Source organism: Ursus americanus, chromosome 8, assembly GCF_024610735.1.
Source record: "Ursus americanus isolate L20-20 chromosome 8, mUrsAme1.1.p, whole genome shotgun sequence".
In the NCBI taxonomy this organism is placed as follows: domain Eukaryota; kingdom Metazoa; phylum Chordata; class Mammalia; order Carnivora; family Ursidae; genus Ursus; species Ursus americanus.
Genome location: NC_142134.1, coordinates 21,512,761 through 21,523,876, shown reverse-complemented (window position 1 = coordinate 21,523,876; position 11,116 = coordinate 21,512,761).

The window sequence follows — 11,116 nt, the reverse complement described above, 5'->3', positions numbered from 1 at the left end:
ACTAGCTTAGTATCCTTTCATTGTCTAGAGTCTGTAGTTATATCTCCTCCTCCACTCCTGATATTAGCAATTTGTGTCTTCTCTTTTCTTTGTCAGTCTTGCTAGAGGCTTCTCAATTTTATCAATCTTTTCAAAGACCCACCTTGTGCTTTCACGGATTATATTTTATGCTTCTTTTTAAATTTTTTTTTATTTCTATTCTTATCTTCATTATTTTCTTCTGCTTCTTTTGGGTTTATCTTCCCTTTTCTAGTTTAAAATGGAAGCTTTGGTTATTGATTTGAGATCTTTCTTCTTTTTTAATATAAGCATCTAATGTTAAAAATTTCTAAGTATCACTTTAGCTACATACCACAAATTCTGTTATGTATTTTTCTTTATTTCAAAATGTTTTCTAATTTCTCTTAAAATTCCCTATTTGATCCATAGACTGTTTAGAAATGTATTTAAATTCTAAGTGTCTGGAAATTTTCCTATTAACTTTCTGATCTCTGTTTCTTGCTTTACTATCTTTCTAATATCTGGTTTTTGCTTGGTATGGTCAGAGAACATACTTAAGATTATTCTGTCTATTCTAAATTTGTTAACTTTGTTTTATGTTACAGGATATGATGTATTTTGGCAAGTGTTCATGTGCATGTGGAAAGAAATATTTCTACCGTTGTTTGGTTGAGTATTCCATAAGTTAAAATTAAATGCAGCTGTTTGATGGTGATGCTCTATTGTTCTACAACTTTGTTGATTTTCTTTCTACTCATTCTACTATTACTATGAGAGGAGTTTTTGGTCTCCAATATAATTGTGTGGTAATTGCCTATTTGTCCTTTCAATTCTGTCAGTTTTGTTTTATGTAATGTAAAGCACCATTATCAGGTGCATACAGATTTAAGATTATTATGAATTATTGGTAATGTGTCCCTCTTATCATTATGAGAAATAATCAGTATTTATCCCTGATTCTTTTTTAGCTATGAAATCTATGTGAGCTATTCATGTAGCTGTTATAGCTTTCTATTGGTTAATGTTTTCAGGCATTATTTTTTATCTTTTTACTTTTAATGTATATATATCATTATATTTGAAATGATTTTTTTTGTAGACAGCATAAATTTGGTTCACGGTTTGTTTGTTTTTTCTTAATCCATTCTGATCATCTCTGTATTTTCTACTGATATGTTTAGACTATTTGCATTTAACGTAATGAGTGATATGTTTGCCTTTAGGTCTACCATTTTATTATTTCTTTTTTGTTCATTTATTTGATTTGTGTTCCTCTCTTGCCCCTTTCCTGACTTATTTTGGATTATGTTAACATTTGGGGGCATTCATTTCAATTTATCCATTATGTTTTTCACTATATCTCTCTGCACAGCTTTTTTAGCAACTGCTCTAAGGATTATAAGATAATCAGTCATCTTTTCACAGTCTACTTAGAATGAATATTTCACCAGTTGAAGCTGAATATAGATAAATTACCACCACAAGTGTCTCTCTTCATTCTCTCCCACAATGAAAACCCTATCAGAAAACGTTTCCTCACTTCTGATGTGTTAAGTTGTGGTTAAGTTATACATAACATAAAATTTACCATTTCAACCCTTTTTAAGTGTATTGTTCTGTGGAATTAAGTTCATTCACATTGTTGTACAATCTTTATCACCAGAACGTTTTCATCATCCCCAAATGAAACTCTGTACCCATTAAACTGTAACTTCCTTACCTCCCCCACCGCAACTATTCTACTTTCTAAATGAATTTAACTGCTCTAATTACTTCATATAAATAGAGTCATCGAATATCTGTTCTTTTATGTCTGGCTTATTTCTTTGGCATAAGTTTTCAAAATTCATCCATGTTGCAGCTTGTATCAGTACATCACTACTTTTTATGGCTAAATATTATTCCATTCTCTGAATATAAAATAATTTGTCTATCCATTCTTCAGTTGATGAACATTTGGGTTGTTCCCACTTTGTAGCTGTGATGAATAATTCTGCTTTGAATATGTATCACAAGTTTATGTGTGGATATATGTTTTCAACACTCTTGAATGTATATCTAAGAGTAGAATTGCTGGATAACCTGATAAATCTTTAACTTTCTGAGAAATTGTCACATATTTGCCAACACCTGTTATTGTCTGCTTTTTTTTACCACAGTCACACTAGTATGTGACTATGTATGTATGTATGTATGATGTGGTATTTCATTGCAGTTTTCATTTGCATTTCCCTAATGAGTAATAGTGCTCAGCATCTTCTCATGTGCCTCTTGGCCACTTTTCTATCTTCTTTAGAAAAATATCTATTCAAATCATTTGGCCAATCTTTTCATTGGGTTATTTAACTTTTTACTGCTAGGTAGTAAGAGTTCTTTCTATATTCTAGATACAAGACCTTTCCTTACCAGATATATGATTTGCAAATTCCCAATTAATTTTTTTTTCTTTAGCTGCTTGTGATTTTGATGTCATGTCATAGAATCCTTTGCCAAATTGAAGGCCATAAAGATTTTACCCCTATTATTTTCTTCTAAAAGTTTTCCAGTTTTTGCTCTTACATTTAGGTCTTTGATCCATTTTGAGTTAAATTTTGAATATGGTGTTATATTGTAAGGAATAATTATGTTACTTAAAATGTCTTGGGGTTTTTTGTTTTTGTTTTAGAGATGGAATGAGAGAGAGAGGGGCAGAGGGTGAGAGAGAAAGAATCTCAAGCAGGCTCCATGCCCAATACAGAGCCCAACATGGGACTCAATCCCACAACCCCAAGACTATGACCTGAGCCAAAATCAAGAGTTGGATGCTCAAACAACTGAGCCACCTAGGTGCCCCAAAATATGTATTTCTGATGATCAATCAGGTGTAGACACAAAATAACACCATGGAGAGGTGTATAAACTTGAAAAAGATTTCTTATACTCACAAAACCTAGAAGAAGAAGACATGGCATACCACTCAGGGAGCTATATGGAAGTAGCTCCCAGGGAGCTGGCTTAACCAAGCAGGTTTTTATTTTTCTTTGAACACATGGAATATGGTATCCCATAGTCTTCTGGCCTCCACTGTTTCTGCTGAGAAATCAGCTGTTAATCTTATCAGAGTTTGCTGATAAGTGGTTGACATGTCATTTTTCTCTTTCTGCCTTCAAAATTTTCTCCTTTCCTTTGACTTTTAACATATTTACTATGATATATCTATTTGGTCTCTTTTCATCTATTCATTGAGCTTCCTGGATGTGTAGGTTATTGATTTTCAATAAATTTAGGGATTTTTCAGCTATTACTTCTATTTTTTTCTTTCCCTTTCTTCTTCCTTCTGGTACTAATACTACATACATATTGGTACACTTAATGGTGTCCAACACTTCTCTGGGTCTCTTCATTTTTCTTCTTTCTTTTTTCTCACTGTTCTTCAGCTTGTATAGACTATAAGTTTATACTCAAGTCCACTAATTATTTCTTCCAGTTCAAATCTATAGCTAGGCCTCTCCAAAGAATTTTTTACCTCAGTTATTTCACTTTTGAACTCCAAAGTTTCCATTTTTTTCCCCTGTCTCTAACAAATCTCTCTCTCCCGTGTGTGTGTGTGTGTGTGTGTGTGTGTGTGTGTGTGTGTGTGTGTATATATATATATATATATATGAAATCTGTTTCATGTAACATTGTCATTATACCTTCCTTTACTTTAGTCATAGTTTCCTTCAGTTCTGTAAACATAGTTATAATGGCTACTTTAAATACTTGTCTGCTAAATCTGGCATTTGGTCATTTTCACAGGCATTCTCAGGTGCCTGCTTCTTATCCACTATATAGGTCATACTTTCCTGTTCCTTTTCATGCCCTGTAGTTTTTTATTGGGAACTAAACAGTTTAAATACTACATTGTAGCAACCCTGGGAATTAGTCCCCTGCCTCAGGCTTGTTATCATTACCCTTCCCCCACATAAACATACACAATATTAAGCCTCTGATGCTCTGTGATCAGGGAGGCACAACCTATAGTCACTCTGGGATGACAATGGTACTAGTAAAATTCTCTTCCACCCTTTCCTGACCACGGCTGTAGAACTCTAATAATTCCTGACATATTGTCCTAATGTTTTCAATAGTGCCCTCACATTTTCCATACAAATTGAAAAAACAATCCTAAAATTCGTGTGGAACCACAAAAGACCTTGAATCACCAAAGCAATCTTAAGAAAGAAGAAAAAAGCTGGAAGCATCACACTTCCTCATTTCAAACTATATTACAAAGATATAATAATCAAAACAGTATAACAATGGCATAAAAACAGACATATAAACCAACAGAACCAAATAAAGATCCCAGATATAAACCCATGCATATACTGTCAATTAATCTTTGACAAAGGTGCCAAGAACACACAATGAAGAAAGGACAGTCTCTTCAATGAATGATGTTGGCAAAACTGGCTATATAAGAGAATGAAATGGACCACTAACATACACCATTCACAAAAATTAACTCAAAATGTATTAAAGACTTAAATGTAAGACCTGAAACCCTAAAATGCCTAGAAGAAAACATAGGGAAAAAGCTTCCCGTGTCGGTCTTGGCAATGATTTTTTGGATATAACACCGAAAGCAGAGACAAGAAAAGCAAAAATAAACAACAGGGACTATATCAAACTAAAAATCTTCTGTACAGCAAGGAAAATTAAAAAAAAAATAAAAAATCTTATAGAATGGGAGAAAATATTTGCAAACCATCTATCTGATATCCAAATAGATAAGGAACTCCTACAATTGAATAGCAAAAGAATAAATAATCTGATTCAAACATGAAGAAAAGACCAGAGTGGACAGGTACACAAAAAGACGCTGAAAGACAAAGACATGAAAAGATCCTCAACATCACTAATCATCAGAGAAATGCAAATCAAAACCACAATGAGATATCACCTCACACCTGTTAGGATGGCCATTATCCAAAGAGAAGAGACAACAAGTGTTGGCAAGTATGTGAAGAAAAGGCAATCCTTGTATGTTGTTGATGGGGATGTAAATTGGTATAGCCATTATGGGAAACATTATGGAGGATCCTCAAAAAATTAAAAATAGAACCACCATAACGTCCAGCAATCCCAATTCTAGGTATATATTCAAAGGAAACAAAATCAGTATCTTGAAAGATAATGTGCATTCCCATGCTCACTGCAGTATTACTCACAATAGCCAAGATATGGAAACACCTAGAGTCTCTGTCAATGGATGAACTCTCAAGAAAATGTGGTACACAGACACACACACACAAAACCAGAATATTATTCAGCCATAAAAAGAAGGAAATCTTGGGGTGCCTGGGCGGCTCAGATGGTTAAGTGTCTGCCTTCGGCTCAGGTCATGGTCCCAAGGTCCTGGGATTGAGCCCCGCATCGGGGTCCACGCTTAGTGGAGAGCCTGCTTCTCCCTCTCCCTCTGCTGCTCCCCCTATTTGTGCTCTCTCACTCTCTCTGTCAAATAAATAAATAAAATCTTAACAAATAATAATAAATAAATAAAAAGAAGGAAATCCTGCCATTTTTGAAATGATGAACCTGGAGGTTACTATGCTGAGTGAAATAAGCCAGAGGAAAAAGACAAATACTACATAATTTTACTTTGATCATTTAAAAACAGACCAGGGCATGTGGCTGGCTCAGTCAGTGGAGCATATGACTCTTGATCTCCAGGTTTTGAGATGAAGCATCACATTGGGTGTAGAAATTACTTAAAAATAAAATCCTTTAAAAAATAAAAAATAGGGGAGCCTGGGCAGCTCAGTCAGTTAAGTGTCTGACTTTGGCTCAGGTCATGATCTCAGCCAGGACTTTGCTTGTCCTCTCCCTCTGCCCCTACCCCCACCCCCGCTCATGTTCACTCTCTCTCTAAAAAATAAAATCTTAAAATATATATATATATATACATATATAAAGGGAATTTAAAAGGTCAAACTCATAGACAGAATAGAATGGTGGTTGCCAGGGGCTGGGGTGGGAGGAGGGGAGGTGGGAGGAGGGAGATGCTGGTCAAAGGATATAAACTTACAGTTATAAGATATGAGTAGTTCTGAGGGTCTAATGTACAACATGGTGACTACAGTTAATAATACTGTATGGTATACTCGAAATTTGTAAAGAGAGTAGACCTTAAGTATTCTCAGCAGTATAAGAGTATAATAGATGTATTAATTAACTTGATTATGGTAATCATTTCACAATGTATGTGTATATCAAATCATCATCCTATATGCTATAAATATATACAATTTCATTTGTCAATTAAAACTCAATAAACCTGGAAAAAAAGAAAAACGAAACAGTTCCCAGGAGCGGAATTCCTCCACAAACTGATCCAATCGTATTGTGGCTCCTTGGAAAGAATTGCTTCTGAGATCAGTGTTTGCTATTTGTACTAACCCAAGGAGGACTCCTCCCAACTCTTATTCTGCAGTTCATTCATACAAACTAGCTGGCTTTTAGTCTAGGCTATACTGAATCCCCTTCCAGTTGCCTTTCATCACAACCTATTCTGTTTGTTTGTTTGTTTGTTTGTTTGTTTGTTTGTTTGTTTGAGTAATCTCTATTCCTAACAGGTGGCTGGAACTCACAACCCTGAGATCAAGAGTCCCATGTTCTACCAACTGAGCCAGCCAGGCACCCCGCAACCTATACTTTCTAGAAAGTAACCCTTAGGTTTAAACTTCAACCACTCTGTTGCAAATGATATCAATTCTTCCAGGAAGAGATTAGTAGCTATCTGCTTTATGACCTGGTTCTCCCACCACCCACGGGCAAAATTTGAGCCAGGGCTCCGGGGATAGGAACAACGATGAGCTTCTGAGTGACACTCCTACTCTAGGAGACGAGTGCTTGGTGGGAGTTGGAGGGCAGCAGCCTGCAGTCCTCTCAGCTTCTTCTCCTGGTATGGAATCTGCCTCAAAGACTGAGGGAAGGGTTCTCAGGGCCCCAGGATTCCCAATGCACCACACCCAAAGTAGAACCTCTCTTCCACAAGTAAGTGTTAGACATAAGAAGGAAGCTCTGACCTCCTGACCACACTCACCTGAGATCTAGCCTCAGCACCAGGCAGCTAGGGGCAGGATTTGAAAAGCAGCAATCTTGCTCCTATGGCAAAGAAAATCCTCCAGTTGAGGCCTGGAGGATAGAGTATGCCCTGTGTTCTTGTTTGCAGCAGTCTGAGTTGAGTCTATGCCCCAGTGAGTTGGGAAGAGGCAGGAAGGAAGTGGTCTTGGTTCAAATACCACAGTTTCATCCATCTTATCACATTTTCATAGATTCTTGCATATACCTTTCTTACTTTGCTGTTTGCCTTTAGGACCACTTCCAGAGGCTTTAAACAACCTTTTTTTTTTTTAAGACTTTATTTATTTGTCAGGGAGCACAGAAGCAAGGGGAGCAGCAGGCAGAGGGAGAAGCAGGATCCCTGTTGAGCAAGGAGCCTGATGTGGAACTCGATCCCAGGACCCTGGGATCACGACCTGAGCTGAAGGCAGACCCATAACCAACTGAGCCATCCAGGTGTCCCTAAAAAATGACCATTTTTTTGTATATATATAATTTTCACTAGTTTTACTGGGGGAAGGTTCAGCAGAGCTCCCCATGCTACATGTCGAAATTTGATCTATTTCAGTTAGCTATATTGTTTAGTTGTATACAGTACTTCCGAAAGTATTCATCCTTGCTTCTCACTAATTTTTCTAGAGTTAATTTGCATCTCTCCATTAAAACAGTGACTGCTAATTTTATATCAGTACTCTCAACTTCTCAAACTCTTCATTTCTAGAAATTCAGAAACGAGGTTTTTGTTTATGTATTTATCTAGAGTGAACACTCGAGATTCTGATACTAGTTATAATATTTATAGAAAATGAGGGAAGAAGCATGTTTCTCCATCACTGTCCTCGTTTATCATTTTATCTATGGGGTAGTTCGGGTTTAGGAAGAAAGGATTAGGACGGCAATGCTGGAAAGAGGAAAAGTTACTTCAATTTGAAGTCCACACAGACTCTGAACTCAAGAGAAGGCATTAGTAGGACTTCCTGTTGCTGTGGGGTTGATTTGTTATGAGGTAGTCACCTTTTGCTGACACCTGGCTGGCTTCCTTGAAAATAAGTCAGCAAGTGACTAACCAGGCCTAGCAAGACTGATCCTGACACAGGAAGCCACAAAATGATGAAAGAGCTGGGGATGCCCAAAGGAAGTTAATAGGGTGTACTCTCAAATTCTTCCAGGTCTTGGCTTGCAAAGCCTGCCAAGACCTCTGGAAATCTCTCATGAGTGTTAGTTAGGACCTTTCAGCCCAAGAGCTCTGAAAGATGATTCTTAAAAACTTGGATGCTTAGGTTTACAAAGCCTTGCTAAGTAAGTTTTTTGTTTTTTAAGATTTTATTTACTTATTTGAGAGAGAGACAGAGCATGAGCAGGGGGGAGGAGGCAGAGGGAGAGGGAGAAGCAGGCTCCCCAGTAAGCAGGGAGACCCACACCAGGCTCAGTCCCAGGACCCTGGATCATGACCTGAGCCGAAGGCAGCCACTTAACCAGCTGAGCCACCCAGATGCCCCTAAAGTCTGCTAAGTTTTTACTTCCAGCTGGAAAGATGTCTGCAGAAAGCGTTCTCTGAGAATCTTATTTATGAATAATAATAGTTGTATGCTAGTTATTCTCCATTTGTCTCCTTGAGATCCATTCTCCATCCTTCTATGCCTAGCTCTATATCCTCAGAAGCTGACCTATGCAGATTCATCACCATGTTCCAATACCTTACCACCTACTTTCCAGTTGGGTTTGGCCAATGTTAGATATCAACATGAAACTGGAAGGTTTGAGCAGAGAGAGATTGGCATTCTTCCCTGCCTCCTCCTTGCTGTACCACTGCCTCTCTGGCATTAGCTATATCTCTATGATTCTCGCTGGGCCCCTCCTTCAAGGTTCCAGCTCTTACTTAGCTCCAGAAACACTAATTGCTCTCCTCAGAGTTTCCTGCTAAACTGTCTCTGTGTGCTTCATCATCTCATTTATTTCCATTACCATGCCCACATCTCTATAAATAGTCTCTTCATTTGGACTGAATTCTGTTTCCTTCTGGGTCCCTAATGATTACTACATTTTAAAATCTATGTGTGGCATTATTTCTAAGCCTCACCATAACCTTCAAGACTTTACTAACATTATTACACATTTACACGTAAGGACACATGATTCAGACAAGTAAAATGCCCAAAGTCACACATCTAGTAAACCAGAGTTGGGATTAAAACTCTAGTCCTAACAAAAGCCATTTTCCTTATTTCATTTAAATTTATAAACAGGGGCACCTGGGTGGCGCAGTCGGGTAAAGCCTCCGACTCTTGGTTTCTGCTGGGGTCTGATCTCAGTGTCATGAGATGGAGCACTGCATTGGGCTCCATGCTCAGGGCAGAGTTGGCCTGAGTTTCTCTCTCCCTCTCCCTTGGCCCTCCCCCACCCCATGCACTCCCTCTCTCTCTCCCTCTCTCTCTAATAAATAAATCTTTATTTTTTTAAATATTTTATTTATTTATTTATTTATGTGTGCACAAGCAGGGGGAGCAGCAGGCAGAGGAAGAAGCAGGCTCCCTACTGAGCAAGGAGCGCGATGCAGGACTTCATCCCAAGACTCTGGGATCATAACCTGAGCCAAAGGCAGACGCTTAACTGACTGAGACACCCAGGCGTCCCAGTAAGTAAATCTTTAAATAAACCTTTATTTTTTTTAAAGATTTATTTACTTGAGAGAGAGAGAGAAAGCACAAGAGAGAGAAGGGTCAGAGGGAGAAGCAGACTCCCCGCTAAGCAGGGAGCCCGATGAGGGACTCAATCCAGGGACTCTGGGATCATGACCTGAGCCAAAGGCAGATGCTTAACCAACTGAGCCACCCAGGCACCCTAAATAACTCTTTAAATAAATAAATAAATAAATAAATAAATAAATAAATAAATATTTGTAAACAGATTATATTTATATTTTTCCCAAAACTTTAACTATAAGTCAGATTTTATGTCACCTATTTTATGACTACGTTAAGCTTGAGCCCTTATTTTGAAATAGAACTTGATGAAATTCACAAAGAAATTATTAAATTCAAGTACAGTATCCCCCCTAACTGATAAGTTTAATGACTATAGTGAGAACAAAAGACTCTTATTTAAAACAATGATAAAACTTGAGAATCTGCTCTTGCCTGGTACTAACATTGTCTTCTTTGCCTTCAATTTTTTGGCTGACACCCAGGCCTACAACTCAATAACCATTCCTACTTCCCTTATCCCTATCTTTTTCCACTTTAAAGCCTAGCTCCCCTGAACTCCTTTGTAGGTATCTGTGGCCAGGTGACCCAGGTCTGGATCACGAAAAACGAAAGTTATTCCTTTACTGATAAAAGGAAAGAACTATTTTTCTTTGCCCCTGTCCCCTGCTTCATGCTTAGAACAGTGGTGTGATGTCTGAAATTATAGCAGTCATCTTGTGACCATGAACCACTATAAGAATGCCCCAAATATTTCAAAATATATACTTACACTATAGAGTATTATCATTTTATATATTATATACAAGTACATATTCAATAAAGAGCTGTTAGACTTAACTTAAAAACTCTATTCTGCAATGCCTCAAACCTCTGAGTTTTGTTGTTGCTTTATTAAATATTGGATGGATAAAAAGAATATTTATAAAATATATGCATGGCATAAAGAAAAACAATACACTGACCAGCTAGGTAATTGCCACCCAGCCTAAGAAAAAAGACAACCTCAGAAGCAAGCTTTATCCTAGATTTTATGTTTATCCATCTTTTGCCATTTTAATAATCCCCTTTGCTTTCTTTTGTTCATCTTTATCCCTTTTGAAAGGCTAGGAATTAAGACCTTTAGCTCTTTTTCTCCATCCATGTTGCTAATGTATGAAACACTTTAGTCCCAACACACTTTATCTTTTAAAATTCAGGAGACAGCCTGACAGCTTCCCTCCCTCCTCAAATTACAAGGCAAAGAGAATGGTGCAACTTTAAAATCAGCAGGTTTTTAAAGATTCTCTTTCTATTGGTAATCCAAAGACTTGAGGGGGACCACAGTT